Here is a 22,609-nt window from a genome sequence, read left to right on the forward strand (position 1 = left end):
GTCTCGTGTGGCCAGAGGGCTGCGCCCCCGCCGGAAAGGGGAACCGGGGGGCGCGGCGACAAGTGCGAGCTAGGAGGCACTGCCGAGGCAGGTGGGAGCCTGGCCTGCCGAGTCGGCTCGGGGTCCGAGAGCGCGGAGCTTGGCGAGAATGGGAGGTAACCACCCCACCCTCCGCGAGGTGCCAAGAGGCTGCAGCGTCCGCGCCTGCCGCGCGCTTTATTTGGGGGTTTGAGCTCTCAGTTGGCCGAGGCGGGCGCGCCGCGCGGAGGGGCTGAGCTCACGGGCAGGAGGCAGAGGGTCCGCAGCAGGAACCAGCTCCAGGGACTCATCCTCCTCTTGGCGACTCCGAGGCCCGGGACGCAGAGGCAAGGAAGGACTCAGCAGTGGCCGCCCAGCCCAGCTAGTCGGCGACCTAGAGGCTGCGGACTCGCCGAACGCCGGCCGTGGCGCACTAGGGATCCCGGGAGCCTCTCGCCGGCTCCCTTCATGGTTGGCTCGGCCGCCTCCGGGAGGGCCTGGGGCGAGCCGGGTGGTGGCCACGAGGGGCTAAATCCAGACCCCACTCAACCGCTCTGCCGCCCACCAGCCCCGCGCGGAGTCGGTCTCGGGAGCTCTGGCCCGGCTTCTTCAGCCCAAACCCAGCCCTGGCAGCCCAACAACTTGTGAGCCGGGTAGAAGGGAAAAGTGAGACTCCAGGACTGTCTTCTAAATTCAGCCGAAAATCGTACTACCTCCTGTCCTGTCTACGTTCCTGCTGCCAATCCTGAGGGTGACTCTTGTTGGAAAGAAATAGACCAAAGAAATAAATGAAAGGCTGTTTTTAAAGGCAAGTTCATTTAAATGAAGGGAATCGCGCGGAAGTCTTGTGTGTGTGTAAAAGAGGGGAATAATCAGTGTGTGCATTCACTTAAAACCCAGAACCACGAAAGCCAGCAAGCACTCCATTAAGTGCCTTCTTAAGGGATTTGGAGGGGTGATAAAAAGGATTACTGCAAAGATTAAATGAGGACATTTAGGAAAAGCACCTCCGTAGAGCTTCCCAGGTGGCGTTAGTGGTAAAGGAGGAGACGCCAGAGACACAGGTTCAATCCCTGGGTTGGAAAGATCCCCTGGAGGAGGGCATAGCAATCCACTCCTGGAGAATCCTATGGACAGTGGAGCCTTTCAGGCCACAGTCCATGGGGTCCCAAAGAGTCTGAAGCGGCTGAGCGACTTAGCAAGAACACAGATGCACACAGTAGGTCTGCAAAATTTCCACTCCAAACTCCCTAAGGGGCTTTTCACAGCAGGGACCCTGGAGGAAAAAAAAAATTATAAAAGCAACTGGCTGTATCCACTACGTGCGTTTGGGAAATCTGATGGAAATTTAGAATGGGGGTGAGGAGAGGGTGGCCCTGATTTGCACACAATGGGAGGAGTTTTCTTAGCCTCAGGTTCCCACCTACAGTACTTCCAATTAAGCGGAGGAGGGGAGGTTGTTTGGGGGTTCTCTGTTTTGTTTTGGGAGTAGCCTCACCCGTGTGGCAAACGTTGTCTTAGTTCCTCAGACAGGAATTAACCCGAACACCCTGCATTAGAAGCCTGGAGTTCTAACCACTGGACCGCCAGGGGAAGTCCCCCAGAAACCCAGGTTTTAAAGGACAAGTGTTTCAAACCCTGATTCCACGGGGATTTCGGTTTAGGAATTGTGCATGTGTGTGTTTGTGCGTGTATAATCTCTAGCCTCCCAGTTCTAAAAGTGAGGATTTACTTTCTAGAATTGACTTCTCCTATCTTGAAATGACGCCTTCCTTTCAGCCCCAGGCTATCTTTGGTCCCCAAGCCGACCCAGAAGGTAGCCTGCCCGGATTTTCAAGGTAACAGCGCCGCCACCTACTGGCAAAAAAAGTTCTCTCTGATTGTGAGATACAAACATCATGAACTCCAAAGGAAGGCATTAACTATTATTTCATACTCTTTCCCCCACTCCAAATGAATTCTCATCCAATGTGCTGTGACTAGAAGGAAGAGGGAGGGGAATAATGTGTCAGAAAACATGATTGAGCTTGTTAATTTTCTCGTCTCTTTTCTGAGTGAAAATGAAAGTGTTAGTCATTCTGTCCAGTGCGACACTTTGTGACCCCATGGACTGTAGCCAGCCAGGCTCCTCGGTCCTTGGGATTTCCCAAACAAACATACAGGAGTGGGTAGCCATCCCCTTCTCCAGAATATCTTCCCCACCCAGGGATCAAACCTGGGTCTCCTGCATTGCTGGCAGATTCTTTACATCCAAGCCACCAGGGAAGCCCAATCTCTTTGGAAAAGAAATGTCTCTTTTCTATTCCTTTGATTTCTACTCTTACCTTTATTATGTCCTTCCTTCTACTTACTTTGGATTTTACTTTTCTCTTCTTTTTCTGTTAATAACTTCTTAAGGTGGAACCTTAGATCATTGACTTTTTAAAAAATATTTATTTGGCTACTCAGGGTCTTAGTTGCAACATGTGGGATCTAGCTCCCTGACCAGGGGTGGAATCTGGGTCCTCTGCATTGAGAGTATGGAGAGTCCTGGCCACTTGGACCACCAGGAAGTCCAGATCATTGACTTTTAAACTTTCTCCTTTTCTAATATAGTTATTTACAGCTATCAATTTCCCTTGAAGCACTGCTTTAGCTGCATTGCACAGATTTTGAAAAGCTTTATTTTCATTACCATGCTGTTGGGAATACTTTCTAATTTCCTTGTTGATTTTTTTTTTTTTGATCGTGGATAGTTTAGCAGAATGTTATTTAATTTAAAAGTTATGGGTTTTTCCTAGGTGTTTTGTTGTTGTTGATTTCCAATCTAACTCCATTATAATCAGAGAACAAACTCAGTATAATTTAAAATATTTTAAATTTACTGGGATTTGTTTCATGGCTCAGGATATGGTCAGACACTGAATTTGAAACATCTGGTATATAGATAAATTTGTTTGGTTCTAACACTTTTTTAGTGGGACTTCCTGCCTTTGTTAGACCCATCACTGAGTGCGTGCTAAGTTGCTTCGGTCATGTCTGACTCTTTGAGACTCTATGGACTGTAGGCCACCAGGCTCCTCTGTCTGTGGGATTCTCCAGGCAAGAGTATTGGAGTGGGTTGTCATGCCCTCCTCCAGGGATCTTCCCAACCCAGGGATCGCACCCACATCTTTTTTTTTTCATGTCTCCTGCATTGTCAGGTGGGTTCTTTACCACTAGTGCCACCTGGGAAGTCCAAGACCCATCATTACAGAGGATTTATTCTACAAGTCACTCTGTGCTCAAAAGTTCAGTAGAATCACATCTACCCTACATACATTGTCCCCCATCACTCTAGGGTACTACCTTTGACCTGGTGACCAGCAGGTGGGGATGGCCTCATCCTCACTTACCTTCTAAAGGCATCTGGGCTGAAGGTCTTCCTTGCTTCTCCTTCACGGTCAGGAAGGAGATGCTAAAGATCCCTGTAGCCTGCTCTCTCCCTCTCCAGAAAGTTTTTGTATCTGGTTCAGCTCCCTCACTTGAACATTTTTCTTGATCCATACCACTCACATCCCACTGTCAGAGACCCGATTTTAAGTCTTTCCCTGCTCCTTCCTGTTTCTCCTTCAAGTACAGTTGATACCCCAGCAACCCTCCTTCTGTCCGCCTACTCTTAAATTCTTCTTCTGTGCTCCTACCAATGGCTTCCTGAATTTACACCAACCTGTGAGTCTTTGTCCCTTCATAGAAGTCACCTGAGGAAATAATGCCCTGGATATCTTTTTGTTCTTTTCCCAAAATCAGATCTTTCCTCAAAAGCAAAGCTTTCAGAATACACAGAAGATTTGCCATGGCTTCCATTGCACCTCTGTGCCTTTGCCCAGACTGGCTATGCCAACCTGCAACCGTCTAAGTCCTGAGTCACTTACCACATGACAGGTTTCCAAATATGGTCCAAACAGCTGCCTCCTGGTATTCATACTTTTGTTTAATCCCCTGTCCTAAGTGTGAACGGGACCTGTGACTTGCTTCTAATGAGTGGAATGTGGCAGAAGGGATGGAATGTGGCAAGAGGGATGTGATATCCATGGAGTAACAAGCTTGCTAGAGTCTCGCTCCCTTGGTGTCTTTGAAAAACAATTGCCATGAGTCCTACAGCCATGGGGGAATGATTTCTGCCAACAACCTACAAAAGCTCAGAAACAGAGCCTCTGTTGAGAAGCCAGTCCCAGGTAAACCTTGACTGTTGCCTTGTGAGAGGATCCAGTTAAGCTATGCTTGAACTCCTGACCCAGAGAAACTGCAAGATAAGTGTGTGCTGCATTAAGCCACTGAGTTACAAATGCTTTGTTACACAGTAACAGAAAACAAATATACCAGGTGAAGTGGGGTGCCAAGGAATTCCCAGAAGTTCCAGCATGGCACTCCACCATCAGGGTGTGTTTTAGAAGTGGGCAGTTGCAGACTGATTCCCTGCACTTCTCAGTCTTCAGGCTCCATGCATTCCAGGAAGGGGGCTAGAGTCTCGCCATACTCTTGGTCACCCAAGTTTGGCACCAGAATTTCTAAATGGGAAAGAGTGGCAATCATCCCAAAGCTGCATTGGCTTAGTAAGTACACAGATCTCAAGAAGGAAGAAACATCTCCTGACAGCCAGGAGCTGACCTGGTTCTATCAACAAGGACTTGGTGTTGCTGTACAATATCCACAGACAGATTGTGGTGTTCTCCTGCTGAGCATAAATAATTCACAGAAGATCAACATCTGCCAAGGCCACACTGTGACTACGATGGATAAAAACAAAAACAAGACCACTCCACAATTACTGTACAACACAGGCAAAATGTGAGTATTATCCAAACCACAAAAAGAACTAAACATCACTTATCCTGATGAATGAGTGACTAATGCTTCTTTACCACTCCCAGCTCTGGTCTCCATCATTTTCCCCACCTTATAAACAAGATGTATTAAGATGCTATTATAGGGTGAACTTTGGTCCCCCTAAAATTCTTATGCTGAAGTACATACCTCAGTACCTCGGGAGGTGACTGTATTTGAAAATAGGGTCTTTAGGAGGTGATTGTGTTAAAGGAGGTTGTTATAGTGTGTCCTGGGCTTCCCAGGTGGCACTAGTGGTAAAGATCCACCTGCCAATGCAAGGAGATGCAAGAGACACAGGTTCGATCCCTGGATGGGGAAGATCCCCTGGAGTATGGAATGGCAACTCACTCCAGTGTTCTTGCCTGTAAATTTCCATGGACAGAGGAGCCTAATGGGCTATAGTCCATGGAGTTGCAAAGAGTCACACACTGCTGAGCACAGACACACACGGTGTGTCCTAATCTAATCTGACTGCTGTCCTTATAAGAAAAGGAAATTTGGACACATGAGAGATTTGGACACACAGGGGCACTTGGGTTTGGAGGGACAACCATGTGAGGACACAGCTGGAAGGTAACCATCTTTGAGCCAAGGAAAGAGGCCTCAGGAGGAACTAAATCCACTGACGTCTTGATTTTGGATTTCTGGCCTTAAGAACACAAGAAACTTTTAACTTCTGATGTTCAAGCCACCCAGTCTATGGGGCCCTAGCAAACTCTTACAGATGCTCAATCAGAATTTCAGAATTACACTGACTTCCTGAAAACACTCAATCCAGAGCAAAGCCTTGCTTCCTTAAACCTCTCCCAAGATCACCTAACAACAAAGCCAAATCCTTTAATAAACCCTCCCAACAACCCTCTTTCTGAGATGGCACACACATTCCTCAAAGTATGCATTCTTCCTACTTGCAAAGAGCAAGAAATCCAACTAATTCAACTTCAGCTGTGTCTCTGGTGGTCTCTGCCTGAAGGGTGTTGAGAACTACAGTTCTGCTTGAAGACACTTTGGCCAGCACCGCAAGCCATCCCTTGTGTTTTCACTGGGCTTACGTCAGACCTGGTGTGGGGAGAAGCTCTCCCAATGTTGGCATATTTCCATTCTCTGCCCCTCTTCCTCTTCTCCAACCCCTTCCCTCCCTGTGTCTACATGGGTGACTCAGTGATGAGGTGAATGGTACCTTGTCCCCAGAAACCTGGCACAGTGATGGTGCCTGTGTTACTGATTTTTGACAGAAGGGGCTTAATGATATATCTGGATGAACTGAGGCCTCCTGGGAGAGTGCTGGAGAAACTGAGTGGTCAGCACTCAGCCAGCTTCTGACTCTGGTTTTCTCAGTGGAATATGCAGACAGAGGCAAAAAGCTGGATTGATGGACATTGGAGAGAAATTTTTTTTTCAGAGATGGGAGGCAAGGCAAAGAGACTAGAGACAAGGAAACCACAGAAGGCTATTGGGGAAGAAAGAAAGTCAGGGTGTTGGTCAGGGAGTTTTTTATCATGTTTTATTGTCCATGAGCAATGAAATATTCAGGACATTTTCAGTAAAATTTAAATTATATACCAGTCTCTGGGAGGTGAACTTGGGGTTCTCTTGACAGTGCAGCATTTGACTTCAAAGAGTCCTGGGGAGGAGAGAAGGCTTCCAAAGAAGTCACACACAAGTGACAACAGTCTAAATGTCATTTTTATTATGAATCTAAATAAAACTACAATTTTTTTTAAGTGACCTGAATAATTGGTGCATTTTTACATGACAGGTGAGTGGTTGTTCTCTTGTTGTTGTTCAGTCGCTAAGTTCATGTCTGATTCTTTGCAACCCCATGGACTGTAGCCCACCAGACTCCTCTTTCCATGCGATTTGCCAGGCAAGAATACTGAAGTGAGTTGTCATTTCCTTCTCCAGGAGATCTTCTTGACTCAGGGATTGAACCTGAGTCTCCTGCGTTGGCACATGGATGCTTTATTGCTCAGCCACTAAGCCCCAGTTGTTCTCTAAAACCTCTCAAAAACTCTTAACTTACTACCCAGCATATGTATGGTATGCATTGTATTTTGTCTCCAGTAGTTCCTGCATCCCTTCTAGAAACCACTTCATTCATTTCTTCAACACACTTATTAAATATTAATACATGAGCATTTCAATGCCAAGTGAAGAGTTTAGAATGATGACTCTAACAGGACTCTTGGCACCACGATGGAACAATGTTCTCATCCACAGATGCACATCAGACTCACCTGAGGAACTTCCAAATCTACTGAAGCCCAGGCCCCACCACCGGTTAGTTAACTCAGAACCTTCTGGGGCCCCAGCATCAGTCTTTTTTTTTGGCCATGCCATGTAGCTTGCAAGATCTAGTTTCCTGACCAGGGATTGAACCCACACCCTCAGCAGTGAAAGTGCAGAGTCTTAATCACCAGATCGCCAGGGAATTCCCCAAACATCAGTGTTTTAAAAGCAGCCTTGGCGATGCTACATGCAGCCAGGATCAAGAGACAGACTGACAAAAAGAAAATTACAAGGTGGTGGAGTGTATGTGACAAAGATCTAAGGCAGCCCGTAAACAGGCTCTCCCTCCAGGGAGGGCCTCCCAGCCGAATGTTATCGCAACAGAGACCTATGTTTTGAGTAGCAGTTAGTAGGAGAACGGAATTCCAGGGAGAGGCCTTGAGGCAGGAGTGAGAGTTCCCTAGTCCATGGAATTCAGCCTGGTGGACCCATCAATGGAAGCAAGTGATAGGGAGGCAGACAGATAAGAGTCATCAGTAGGTGAAGGGCCTGGGCACTGGATGGAGTTGGCCCCCATCCACAAGGCACTGCTGAGCACCCACGAGTCCTAAGCAAAGGAGTTGCACAATCAGATGTGCGCTTTAGCACCAAAACATTTTGTATTGGGGTATAGCCGGTGAACAATGTTATGATAGTTTCAGGTGAACAGCGAAGGGACTCAGCCATACATACACATGTGTCCATTGTCCCCCAAACCCCCGTCCCATCCAGGCTGTCAAATGTGAGCTTTAGAAGGATCTTTCAGGCCACGGCAGGAGGGGAGATTGGAGGGACCCAGAATGAAAGTGTTAAGACCAGTTAGGAGAGACGATGGGGGCCCCTGGCCAGGCCCTGGCAGAGGATGAAGAAAAGTGAAGTGATAACAATGAAGCGAAACCCCACCGTACTAGATGGTGAGTTGAATGGGGGAGAGGGACAACAAGAAACTTCCTGGAATTAGCACCCAGAAAGGGCCTCCTGACCACACTCTGGCTTCTACTCAGCAGCCACAAGACTCAATTCTAAGGTCCTGCAGTGACCTTTCATGCTGTAAGAGCAGTAGAGGAACAGAGGAGCCTGTCTCTTGTTTCCTCCACACTTAGAAACACCCACTTCTTCCAGATCCTCCCAAACTCCTTCCCCACAGCCTCCCCCTGAAGTCTTTTGAACTCCCCCTGCTGCCCCACCCTTAGCAGAGTCTTACGGCGTCAAGCAGCTTCCCTTTGGCCCCAAACTGAAAAAGCCAGAGACCTAGAGTCCCATCTCATTTCTGCCACCTGTTACCCTTATGGACTTTTGCAAGTCATCTCATGGAAACTCAGTAAACTTTAGCTGCTTCATCTGCAAAATGGGAATAATAACACTTGTAAAGATGTGAAGATTAAGAACTAATGTAACATAGAAGGAACCAAGCAAATTGTAGAAAACTAAAAATAGATGATACCGGTAATATAGAAAATCTCATCTCTTTTAAGGGCTTCCCTAGTGGCTCTGTAATAAAGAATCTGCCTGCCAATGCAGGAGACTTGGGTTTTATTCTTTGATCAGAAGATCCCCTGGAGAAAGAAATGGCAACCCATTCCAGTATTCTTGCCTTGGAAATCCCATGGGCAGAGGAGCCTGGTGGGCTACAGTCCATGGGGTTGAAAAGAGTCAGACACAACTTGGTGACTGAGCAGGCCCAAGCACACGTCTCTTTAAAAAAGAGAAGAAAGAAAAAAGGACAAGCCAGGTTAGAAAATCTGCAAAGATCATAAAGAGGCTGAAGAAAGCAACAGAAGGAGGAAGGGAGAGATGGAGGGAGGAAAGAGAGAAAAAGAAAAGTACAATAGCCAATGGATAAATGAGAAGCCCCTTGTTAACTAATCAAATAAAAGCAAATTACTTCTGCTGAAGGATGGTGGTGATGGTCGCACAACAATAAACATAAACTTAATTTCACAGAAATGTACACTCAAAAATGATTAATATGGTAAATTTTGTTAAGTGTATTTTACCACAATTTAAAAGATAAAATATAATATTCCTTTAATCAAGCAAAATAAAACAGCTAAGGATTACATTTTTTCACCACTTAAACTGGCAAAAGTAAAAGCATGGCAACATTCAGTCGAAATGTACAGGTTTTGTGGAAGGCTGTCCAGCACCATTTAAAGTGTGGATGCCCCTTCACCTAGAAATTCCAGTGCAGGAATCTGTCCAAGGGAAATATTGACACATATGTGCAAACACACATGCACATACACACACTCACACACACACTCTGAAGCATTAGAAGTGAAGCTGGGCTCACTGGAGCATTAGAACAATAAAAAACAATCTCAAACCGTCCTTAAAATGAAAAGCTACATGGCTGTTTGAATAAATAGGGAAGATCTTTATGTTCACACCAAACTCGTGACTTCTGCGGAGGGACTTCCATTTTGACTCTCTGTGCTTCTATATTACTTCCCTGGCAGTCCGGTGGTTAAGACTCTGAGCTTCCACTTCTATATTGCTGATTTTTTTGTACCAAGCACAACTCTTATAATTCATTTAGTTTTAATGATTTTTTTAATTATTGATTTTTTTTTTCTTTTTTTGGCTATGCTCCGTGGGCTTTCTTTAATTGCATCAAGCTGGGGCTACTCTTCATTGCAATGTACAGTCTTCTTATTGTGGTGGCTTCTCTTGTTGTAGAGTCTGGGCTCTAGGGCACTCGGGCTTCAGTAGTTGTGGCTTCCCGGCTCTAGAGCACAAGGTCAGTAGTAGTGGTGCACGGGCTTAGTTGCTCCATGGCATGTGGGATCTTCCTGGACCAGGGACCGAACCCACATCTCTTGCATTGGCAGGTGGATTCTTTACCACTGAGCCACCAGGGAAGCCCTTAATGATTTTTTTTTTTTTTGACTGAATGCTTCTTGAGCACTCACTCTGTGGCTTGCCCAGTTGGGAACGTTCCTCCACTTCAAAATCTAATAGCCTTGTTCTTCCCAGCAGCTGCAGTGCTCTCCACAACAGGGCCTCCCTGTCATTTCTCATGACCATAAATAATTCTGCAGGGGAGAGTGCTGGGGAGAGAAGCAGGGCAGAGGAAACCATGGGTATTCTTGTGACTCTGACTTATCTATTAGGAGCAGTGGCCCCGAGTGGCTGGCCTCTTTCAAGAGACGCATCGTGCTACCAGCATTCTCAGCCACCTTCTCTCTGCTGGCTTGTGCCATGACCCCAAGCCGGTCCCTGAGACCCCACCATCCTTTGAATGCCACCGCCCTGGCATCTGATATTTTCATGATGGAGAGTGGAGGCTTCTCATCTTTGCTTCTTCATTCCTTGCCAGAGTTCAGCTGCGCCCCCAGAATCCCGAGGTCTTTTCACATGCAGCCCGGCTTCACAGACTGTAGGTAGCCTTAGTGAGGAAGCGTCTCTGCTCACATCCCCTCTCATCTGTAGGCCATAAGTCATCCTTCCCAGGGGCTCAGAGATTTATTTTCCTTCTTCCTAAGAAGGAAACTCACTTCTTTGTGAGTTTGAATCTAACAAAGATTAGATTCTAATCTAATCTCCCTTGTGGCCCAGAATTCCAGTCCAAGGGTCAGTTTCTCTCCATGTGTATATGGACACACTTAGTCCAAAACCAGAGGAACAGCTACAGAGAGAAATATGTTTTACAGTCTCCCAGAAATGAGGCATCCATAAAATTATTTTCTTCAGTTAGCCCTTGTATACCCACATATACAGCTTTGAAAAAAAATACATCCTGGACTCCGTATGTGATATTTTTTCCACAAAACAACCGTGTGGATATGGACACTGTCCCCATTTGTCAAGACCCACCCTCCTTGTTCAGGGAAGCAGAGTACAGCATATGGAGGTTAAGTCACTTGTCCAAGTCACTGCCTCTGGTAGGTGCTGGAGTCAAACTCACATACTCTGACTTCAGAATCCAGACTTTCACCTGCTTCACTATACCTCCTCCTCTCATTACCAGCTCATATTTTCTTTAAGGAGATATATTTGTTTATATCTTCCATTATGAAGATTTTTCTCAGGAATAAAAATAGTTTTATTTGGGTAATTACATTAGATCATTATTTTTCCCACTAGATTTTTTTTTTTTTAAATACAAGGAACACAGAAGCATGTTAAACAACACCAATGGGGATGCAAATAGGAAAATTCAATTAGTGTGGTCACTAACTCTACAGGACAAATGATCAGTTTTCTTCAACAAATAAATTACAAGGAAAAAAAAAAAAGAGGAATGGGAAACTAGAGGTTTAAAGAGACTTAAGAGACTTGTCGGGCTTTCCCAATGTCTCAGCAGTAAAGAATCTGCCTGCAATGCGGAAGACACGAGTTCATGTCGGGTTGGGAAGATCACCTGGAGGAGAGCACAGGCAGCCCACTCCAATATTCTTGCCTGGAGAATCCCATGGGCAGAGGAGCCTGGCAGGCTATAGTCTATAGCATCACAAATAGTCTTGACATGGCTGAAGCGACTGAGCACGTAGGCACGAGAGAGACTTGTCAACCCGTTAGAGTAATTGGGCATTATTTGATTCCCGATCCAAACAAATGAATTATAATGACAACATTTAAGAGACTTTGGGGAAATTTGAACTCTGGGTTTTTGTTCATCATAAGGTATTATTGTTTATGTTATTCAAGATGATAATGGTATTGTGGATAATTTTTATTTTCATTTTTATTTTGTACTGGAGTATAGCCGATTAACAATGCTGTGATAGATTCGGGTGGACAGTAAAGGGATTCAGCCATACATATACAAGTATCTATTCTCCCCCAAACTCCCTCCCATCCAGGCTGCCACATAACATTGAGCAGAGTCCCCAGTACTATAGAGCAGGATCTAGTTTGTTGTCCATTTTAAATATCCACTGTGTACTTGTCAATCCCAAATTCCCTATCTCTCCCCCTGACCCCGTTCTTCCCCCCTGGCAACCATAAGTTCATTCTCTAAGTCTGTGAGTCTATTTCTATTTCGCAAATAAGTTCACTTGCATCATTTCTTTTTAGATTCCACAGGTAAGAGTTGTCATACAATATTTCTCCTTCTCTATCTGACTTACTTCATTCAGCATGACAATCTCTAGGTCTGTCCTCATTGCTGCAAAGGGCATTACTTCATTCTTTTTAATGGCTGAGTAATATTGCATTGTATGTATGTACTACATCTTGTTTATCCATTGTTTATCCACTACATCTTGTTTGTCCATTCTCTGTTGAAGGACATCTAGGTTGCTTCTATGTCTTGGCTATTGTAAACAGTGCTGCAATGAACATTGGGGTGCATAGATCCTTTCAGATCATGTTTTTCTCTGGGTATATGCCCAGGAGTGGGATTGCAGACACACACAAAAGAAGGGGAAGAATATGAACCTGTGTGTACATATCACCCAGCTTGTGAAGATCATGCTAGCATCTCTAGAATCACTATCCCACAGAAGGGTTTGGGAATCCCAGACCTAGATCACTGTGAGTAGCTCCTCCAGGACTTGGTCAGAAGAACACAGTAAGGATGATCCAGGTAGTAGCCAGGAAAGAGCAGGCCAGACCCACAGAGGAAGCACAAGGATCATGAAAGCTGTGGGGTGTAGTAGCAGTGGGTGCTCAAAATTCCCAGGGGGCTGCTGGCAGCAGTCAGGTTCTAGCCCAAAGTCATTCTTGCCCTAAATCTCCTGGGATGGACACTGAAGCACAGCCAAGATCCCAGTTCAAGGGAGGGTTTAGCTGCCCTAGCTGGCTGGGGGCATTGTCTGCAGACTTGGGTCAGGCCCTTCAGTATTGCCTGAGCAGCAGAAGGCACCTGCTCAGCCCCTCTTGGGACAACTGTAGTTCGAGAGCCCCGAAGAAGGACTGAAGCCATCTTAGCTCTCTTCCCTTTGCCCAGTCTCACTTCCTTCCTCCCCTTCCACAGGAGGTAACCCTAGGGCACTCCTTAACAAACATCCTGCACCTTAAACCATCTCAGAGTCTGCTTCCCCGGAAACCCAACGTGTAATACTACTTGTCTCTAAAAAGCATTACAGCCCTGAGCCCTAGTGGCTCAGTGGTAAAGAATCCACCTGCCAATGCAGGAGACACAGGTTCAATCCCTGATCCAGAAAGATCCCATGTGCCTCAGAACAACTAAGCTCGTGCACCACATAACTATTGAGCCTGTGTTCTAGAGCCCAGGAGCCACAACTACTGAAGCTCACCTGCTATAGAGACCGCACTCCACAAGAGAAGCCACTGCAATGAGAATCCCACACATCATGACTAGAGAATAGCCCCGTCTCACTACAACTAGAGAAAAGCCTTCACAGCAACGAAGACCCAGCATAGTCAAAAATAAAGGAATAAATTTTTTAATAAAACAAATAAAAAGCATCATTCATACAGTCACCCAGAGAGTCATCCTATTGGGACAGTAAGGACTGCTACACCTTATTTACAGAAAACATGGATATCGGGACAGGAGAGTGAAAGTGAAAGTCATTTAGTCATGTCCAACTCTTTGCGACCCCATGGACTACACAGTCCATGGAATTCTCCAGGCCAGAATATTGGAGTGGGTAGCCACTCCCTTCTCCAGGGGATCTTCCCAACCCAGGGATCGAACTCAGGTCCCCCACAATGCAGGCAGATTCTTACCAGCTGAGCCACAAGAAAGACAAAGCAAACGGGAGAGAGATTTACACAGTATGTGTCTGGGGAAGATGCAAAGCACATTTGAGGGGAGGGGGACACAGCTTGCTTTATTTCTCTGGGAGGGCTGAGGAGCCCACTCCAGCAGATGGTGAGTGGATGAGCCAGTTAAAGGTAATTCAGTCTCTTCCTGATCAAAGCAGTCTTCTAGGGCTTCATTCAACCCGCTGCACCCCCACCTGCCAGGGAGAAATGCTCACTGTCGGATGGTTCTTTCTTTTTTCCCTCCTCCCCAAGGAGGTCCAAGAGCCAGAGGCTCACCTGTCACTGAAGCATCTGCCACTGGTGCAGCCCAGAGCCTGTTTTCCTGGCTAATCTCCTGACTTGCGCATTACCTGAAATCTGAAGGCCGCTTTACTTTCATCTCTGGCTTGGGCAACCTTCCCTGGGGCCCTCTTTATGGGGTCAGTTCACCCCTGCTGTAGTGATACCCTCATCTCTGCAAACGTATCAGTCAATCCCTCAGGGAACTTCTATATTTCTCCCTGAGGCCCTGGGGCATTCTTGGACCTCTATACTCGCTGAGCTGATCATGCAGGTAAAGGGAACTAGGTGCTCTCTAAGGCCAGATTGCCTAATTTCCGTGATATCTTTTTTTTTTGGAAACTGCTGCATGGCTTATGAGATCTCAGTTCCCCTACCATAGACTGAACCTAGGCCACAGCAGTGAAAGCACCGAGTTCTAACTACTGGACCGTCAGGGTCCCTGTGATGGGTTTTTTTAATGTGTCATCTTGATTCTTGATTAGGCTATAGTCTTGGCTATTTATTAACTATGTATCTACACACACACACCCATTCATAAGTCACATGGTATGATAAATTTTATGAAAAAATAATCAAGCTGGGTGAGGCTCTGGACACATAGGGAGGGACATATAGCCCAGAGCCTAACACACAGTTTTAGTTATTTCTGTTAATGTTGCTACGTCACCTGAACCAGCTAGAAACCTCTCTTTGCCTGGAGAATTCCACGGACAGAGGAGCCTGGTGGCCTACAGTCCATGGGGTCTGCAAAGAGTCGGACATGACCGAAGCGACCAACACTAACATATCACACCCACCACTGCTTATTTTCTGTAGTGATCAACTCTCAGATTCTTCAGATTTTTTTATCCCCGTCCCCACTCTGTGAGTCAGCGCCTCTTGATCTCTTACCTGGACAGCCTCTTCCATCCCTCACTGCCTCTTTCCTTGCTCCCCTCTGCCTAAATTCTGTTGAGATTTATATAACATAGATTCAGATCGCTGCTCTGTCACTTAGGACCAAGAGAGCCTGGGCTTGTTCTTTTGGTTCTATCTTAGCTTGGGCTGTCATAACAAAACATGGTAGACTGGGTGGCTTAAATGAAAGTCATTTATCTCTCACAGCTCTGGAGGCTGAGAAATTTAGAATCAAGGGACCAGCCATTTCAGCTGTTGTTGAGGGCCCCTTCCTGGCTTACAGACAGCCACGTTCTTACTGGTGCCCACATGGCCTTTCCTCCCTGCACATGCAGAGAGAGGGGGGAAGTTTTCATGTTTCCTTGTTTTCTTAGATGGGGGCTTTCCAGGTGTCTCAGTGGTTAAAAAAAAAAAAAAAAAAATCCACCTGCCAATGCAGGAGACGCAGGAGAAAAAGCCTCAATCCCTGGATCAGGAAGATCCCCTGGAGGAGGGTATGGCAACCTTCTCCAATATTCTTGCCTGGAGAATCCCATAGACAGAGGAGCCAGGAGGGCTACAGTCTATGGGGTCTCCAAGAGAAGACACAATTGAGCACATGCTCGCCCTTTTCTTAGATTAGAGCACTAATTCCATCATGAGGTCTCCACTCTCATGGCCTCATCTAAACCTAATTCCCTCCCAACAGCCCCACCTCCTAATATCAGTGCTCTAGGCTATAGGCTTCAACAGATGTATTTTGGGGGGGCATAAACATTCAGTCCCTAACAAACTCCCTAGATCTTTGTTTCCTCATTAGTAAAATGAAGGTAATAATACTTCCCCTAGGGTAGTCACAAGGACTCAACAACCCAGTAGTAATTATGGTTGAAATGATGATTATTAAGATAACATAATTAAAACTTAGAGCACCAAGTTGGCCACATAGAAAAGATTGCATAAATATCAGTTATTATTGGTGGCATTACACATTCCTTAAGACTCAGCTCAAATGTCCACAGCCATGTGGATCAGCGCATGTCACCACTGAATCTTGTAGAGTTGTTCTGTCATATCCATCACATGTCATCACATCCATTTATTTATATGTCTATTTCCCATTATAGACCATGAACATGTGAAGGTTAGAGGTCAAGATGCCTGCACCCAGTCTGTTGCCCAGCACCTGACGGGCACTAGGAAATGCTTGTTGAATAAATACATGAGCAGATGAAAGAATGAGCCAGGGCAAGTGACACTCGGATTCTCAGGTGAGGGCTCCCTGGTTTCCTCAACCACTTACAGCATGTATTGGCCTGTGCTTTGCAGACAAAAATGTGTATGTTTGCTTCAGTTGACAGAGAGCTGGGAGTCAGAGTTCCTGTCCTGGATCAAACCTGGCACCTGTACTAGCGTGTGATTTAAATGTTGATGGGCGTTATGGACTGAATGTGTCTCCTCCCCAAATTCATTATGTTGGAAGTCCTAATTCCTAGCACCTCAGAATATAACCGTGCTTGAATATAAGGCCTTAAAAGAGATGATTAAATTAAAATGAGGTTATTAGGGTAGGGCTCAAATCTAGTCTGACTGGTGCCCTTATAAGGAGGAATATGGATACCCAGAGAGACATCAGGGATGGACATGCTCAGAGGATGACCATTGTTAGGGTACAGTGAGAAGGCAGCCGTCTACAAGCCAGGGAGAGAGGCCTTGGAGGAAGCCAAACCTACTCACACCCTGACTTTGGACTTTCAGCATGCACACGGTGAGAAAATGGATTTTTGTTGTTTAAGACACAATCTCTGGTGTTCTGTTATGGCAGCCCTCGCTAACTAACACAATGGGTGAGTTCCGGTTCCTGTTTCCCCTCCCACTTCTATATTGGAACTCTCCCATAACTTCCTGGTAAACATTTTCCCATCAGTTCCAGATATCATCTGATCTTAATTTCAGAACTCTGACAGTTTATTCCACCCATCATCACTATGCCCAAAATGACCCTGTCCCTTTAACATGTCCAGAAATCTCTTGTGAAGAATTCATATTCAGCTTGGGAGCATTTATTGGGCCACATGGAACGATGCAAATAGAACAATGCTGAAAGTAGCTCAGAAAATGCTGCAGAGAAGTAATTAGTCTAGTGTGGGGAAAATGATAAAAATGAACTAAAGTAGTTGAACCACTCCCTTTCATATAATACATCTCACCTACAATATTCTTTCACATACTTGATCTCCTTGATCCTCATGACAGCTCGATTACTATCTTCATTTCTTAGATGAGAAAATTGAAGCTCAGAGAATGAAGTGACTGGCCCAGAGCCCAGGGTTAGTAGGTAATGGTACCACCACTGGGACCCAGGTCTCCTGACCTCACGTGCTGTCTGAGGTGCTTTGTTAGAAAAGAGGAATTTTACCTGAAATTCATGTACAGATATAAGAGCTGGACCGTAAAGAAGGTGGAGTGCATAAGAACTGATGCTTTTGAATCGTGCTGCTGGAGAAGACTCCTGATAGTCCCTTGAAGTTCAAGATCAAACCAGTCAATCCTAAAGGAAACCAGTCCTTCGTTGGAAGGACTGATGCCGAAGCTGAAGTTCCAATACTTTGGCCACCTGATGCAAAGAGCCAACTCATTGGAAAATATCTTGATGGAAAGATTGAAGGCAGGAGGAGAAGAGGGCGTCAGAAGGTGAGATGGTTGGATGGCAACACTGACTCAATGGACATAAGTTTGAGCCAACTCCTGGAGATAGTGAAGGACAGGGAAGCCCGGTGTGCTGAAAGCACACATTTGCCATATTCCTTTCTGGAGGTACAAAGATAATAAATAAAACCTTTTTTTCTACTTGCTGGTTATAAATTGTTACTCTCTTCCCAGTAAGCTTGTAATCGGCTTTTGGTAAGGCTTCACTGGGAGGAAGCTGTTAAATTTGGCTCTAAGCCAAAGAGGAACACACTGCATAAAAGAGACAGAAAAAGAATATGAATTTTCAAATGAGCAAATCAGCTAAAAAGAAAATAGAAATTTTGCATACTCTGTAAGTAGGAGGGTAAAAAAAAAAAAGAGTATGCAGAAGGGGCCAGTTTTCTAGTAATTATGCAAATTAAAAAGAAATTAGAAATGAATGAAAATCGGTGACAACTACAACAATGATTCAAACAAGCCAAGAGAATTCATCTTTCACAGAAGTTTGCGCGGGTTTTGTTTGCTTTAAATCATTCGCAGCATCCTTTGTGGTGGTCCTTTCCATAGACCCAGGCAAAGGGCGCTGGCACTTAGCAGACGCCCCTCCACACACAGGGCTTCACTGGTGGCTCAGAAGGTAAAGAATTTCTCCTGCAATGTAGGAGACCCAGGTTCGATCCCTGGGTGGGGAAGATCCTCTGGGGGAGGGCATGGCAACCCACTCCAGTATTCTTGCCTGGAGAATCCCATGGACAGAGGAGCCTGGTGGGCTACAGTCCGTGACGTCTCAAAGAGTCGGACACGACTGAAGCCACTTAGCACACATGCACACTCCACACACAAGCACCAACAGACTCGGCACAGGTTTCTTCGGCTCTAAGTCCCGGAAGCAAAGGGTGACCGCATCTCAGTGCCAGGGAGCTTTGTGGGCTGTGCTGCTGACAGCACCGAAGATGATGTGCTATTGTGTTTAGGGATGACTGGAATGATAGAGGCACTTACCCAAGCACTTCTGTCACTCAAACTTTTTCTCTCTTAGATTCTTGCTTAACGATGATTCCCAGGAGTACCACGCGCCCATTATCTCGCTTCTTTTCCTGTTAGTCTGCGCCTCCAAAAATTAGCACAGGAATTCCTGCAGCTGCAGGCATTGCTCACAGATTAGCACTGTATTCCCAACGGTTGCATGTGACAGCTAAGGAATATTTTGCAGTAATGAACAGCTCATATTATTCTTTAATTTGTGCATGTGTAGGTACGGACATAATACTTATGAAGCAAAATACAGATTCTTTCTAATGGCCACGAGATTGACTTTGAATGCCATAAATGCAAATAGTTTAATTTTTATAAAATTCTTCACTGAATTAAATTATGCCTACAAAAATATTATTTTATTTTTTAAAATGCTGACATGACTTTGAAATTTATTAATAATTATTTGTGTTTTGCTTTAGAATACTAATGTTAATATTCTAAGAGAAAATATTTAAAACATGAATGAATTTTTTTGTTGTTGTTTACCTATTGAATTCACATTTTTATGACAATAAAGTTGGTCCTCGTTATTCATGGATACCATAGTTGAGAATTATGTACTTGCTAAAGTTCATTTTTAACTCCCAAATCAAGCTCACAGCGATTTTGTAGCCACTTGAAGACACACACAGAATGCTGGAATATTTGAGCTCCCAAGGCACATGTTCCCCAGAGGAGGCCACACAAGGCAACACTCTGCCTTCTTATTTCAGCTCTTATACTATAAATAAGTATTCTTTTTGCAGTCTATTTAGTACCTCATTTTTCTCATTTTTGTTGGTGATTTCACTGTTTAAAATGGCCCAATCAGAGTGCTGAAGTGCTGTTTAGTGTTCTTGAGAAAAAGATTGTGATATGCTTTACAGAGAAAAATGCACTTGTTACATAAGTTTTGTCCAGGCATTTTATGCTGTTGGCTCTGTGTATTCAATGTTAATGAATCAACAATATATCCTAAATAAGGTGTCTTTCAACAGAAACACACATAAAACATGGATGGACCAGCTGATGAAAATGTTCTGACCAGATGTTTACAGGAAACTGACTCTCTCTTGGAACAATAGTTTGATATTCACCAATTCAGCATTGGCAGTGAATATAATTATATTACTTATAATATATTATATTATTATATTACTTATATATTTGTATACATATGTATATAATATATAATTATATTACTTACATATTTATAATATATAAATATATTAATTACTATCTTTGGATGTAAAAATCTTGATACCAATACAATTACTAATTATGCTTAAGTGAGAACAGAAGAAAAATTTGTGGAATAAATTTCCAGTAATTTATTAGAAATGTTTTTATTAGTATATCTTAATTGTGGTCTTCTTTTAAATGTCCCCAGTTTATGAATAGAATGCCCAGACCTGCATAATATTTTTCAAATTCAATTATCTGTGATAATTTGCCCACTTTCACTCACAAAAACCATCACTTATCACATTTTCTAAATTATATTATGAAATTGAATCTCTTATGCAGGAGGATAATATATATTTTTTTTTATCAGTATGCTAGTTTGTTTTATAAATTAAATATTTAAACACGTGGCATGTGAGTCTCCATTTATATTCTTGCCCTGGGATCTGCAAACATTAGGGGTAGTAGTTTGTAGTAGCAAACTACTGAAAACAAATGAAAATCAATGTGTATTAATTAAATACTATATGATTCACCCATATAATATTGTAGAATCTTCAGTTCAGTTCAGTCACTCAGTCGTGTCCGACTCTTTGCGACCCCATGGACCACAGCATGTCCATCACGAACTCCCGGAGTTTACCCAAACTCATGTCCATTGAGTCAGTGATGCCATCCAACCATCTCATCCTCTGTTGTCCCCTTCTCCTCCTGCCCTCAATCTTTCCCAGCATCAGGGTCTTTCAAATGAGTCAGCTCTTCGCATCAGGTGGCCAAATATTGGTGTTTCAGCTTCAACATCAGTCCTTCCAATGAACACTTAGGACTGATCTCCTTTAGGATAGACTGGTTGGATCCCCTTGCAGTCCAAGGGACTCTCAAGAGTCTTCTCCAACAACACAGTTCAAAAGCATCAATTCTTCGGCGCTCAGCTTTCTTTTATAGTCCAACTCTCACATCCATACATGACCACTGGAAAAACCATAGCCTTGACTAGACAGACCTTTGTTGGCAGAGTAATGTCTCTGCTTTTTAATATGCTGTCTAGGTTGGTCATAACTTTCTTTCCAAGGAGTAAGCGTCTTTTAATTTCATGGCTGCAGTCACCATCTGCAGTGATTTTGGAGCCCCGAAAAATAAAGTCAGTCACTGTTTCCACTGTTTCCCCATCCATTTCCCATGAAGTGATGGGACCAGATGCCATGATCTTAGTTTTCTGAATATTGAGCTTTAAGCCAACTTTTTCACTCTCCTCTTTCACTTTCATCAAGAAGCTCTTTAGTTCACTTTCTGCCATAAGGGTGGTGTCATCTGCATATCGGAGATTATTGATATTTCTCCCGGCAATCTTGATTCCAGCTTGTGCTTCCTCCAGCTCAGCGTTTCTCATGATGTACTCTGCATATAAGTTAAATAAGCAGGGTGACAATATACAGTCCTTCCAATTAATATTCAGGTTGATTTCCTTTAGGATTGACTGATTTGATCTCCTTGCAGTCCAAGGGACTCTCAAGACTTTTCTCCAGCAGGACGATTCAAAAGCATCAATTCTTCGGCGTTCAGCCTTTTTTACGATCCAGCTCTCACATTGGTACATGACTATTGGAAAAACCATAGATTTGATTATACAGACCTTTGTCGGCAAAGTAATGTCTGCTTTTTAACATGCTGTCTAGGTTTGTCGTAACTTTCCTTCCAAGGAGCAAGTAAAAGTAGCACCAGGAATTCCCTTTGTGGTGATGGAGTATGTCTGTATCTGGATTGGGGTGGTTGTACAAATCTATGCATGTGATAAAATTGCATAGAACTACACACAGCAGAGTGCATATAATTATTGGTAAAATTTCAAAAGTGAAAGTGAAGTCGCTCAGTTGTGTCCAACTCTTTGTGACCCCATGGAATGTAGCCTACCAGGCTCCTCTGTCCACGGGATTTTCCAGGCAAGAGTACTGAAGTGGGTTGCCATTTCCTTCTCCAGGGGATCTTCCCAACCCAGGGATCGAATTCTGGTCTCCCTCATTGCAAGCAGACACTTTACCATCTGAGCCACCAGGGCAAAATCTAGAAAATGTCTGTAAATCACAAGCATGTCAGTGCCCTGGGTTTGATACAGCATTGCAGTTGTATAAGATGTTACCATCAAGTACACAGAGGACTTCAGTGTACTATTTTTGCAACTTTCTATGAGTCTATAATTATTCCAAAATAAAAGTTTTTTAAAATGAAAAAGAGTCAGAGAAAGAGGGCACTCACAGTAAAAGTGAGTATTGTTCTGGTGAAACTTTTGTTTCATTTGTGTGCTCTTGTGAGTCCTGGGTCACCATGTGAAATGTACTTAATGTACTTCTTGGGAGGTGGGAGGGTGGTCATCAAGGTCAAAACCAATTTGAAAACAACTGCTCTACAGCAAGCTTGGAGACTCGAAGATCTAGAAGGAGCCAGGCAGCCTGTATGAAGAAGTAAGACAGGCCTGGTTAAGATTGTCATCACTTCTCTTTCCCATGTATCAGTCATAGTTCTTACTATAGTAGGTTTCATAACAATATAAATATCCTTTACTTCTACAGATACATGTGCTCTTTCTTAATTTTTTTAACCACATGACACTCTTGATCTATGTGCTCTCACCACTTTTGAGAGTGAATTCATTTTTCTGTTGTCCAGTAACAAATTACTCCAAATCATAGCAACATACAACAACATTTATCATCTCATGATTTCTAGGAATGGTTTAGTTGGGTGGTTC

The 22,609-nt window shown here is 44.2% G+C and overlaps 1 long non-coding RNA gene across 1 annotated transcript; it reads left to right on the top strand.

Annotated features, from left to right (window-relative positions):
- The first annotated feature begins 64 nt into the window (after nucleotides 1-64).
- On the top strand, nucleotides 65-17,818 carry LOC145547413 (uncharacterized). Its single transcript, XR_014083817.1, has 3 exons — nucleotides 65-826; nucleotides 3,787-4,827; nucleotides 17,252-17,818. It is a non-coding gene; the product is annotated as an uncharacterized LOC145547413 (long non-coding RNA).
- Nucleotides 17,819-22,609: the final 4,791 nt, after the last annotated feature.

The sequence above is a fragment of the Giraffa tippelskirchi genome, chromosome 4 (assembly GCF_054371585.1).
Source record: "Giraffa tippelskirchi isolate mGirTip1 chromosome 4, T2T-mGirTip1v1.2.pri, whole genome shotgun sequence".
Taxonomy (NCBI): domain Eukaryota; kingdom Metazoa; phylum Chordata; class Mammalia; order Artiodactyla; family Giraffidae; genus Giraffa; species Giraffa tippelskirchi.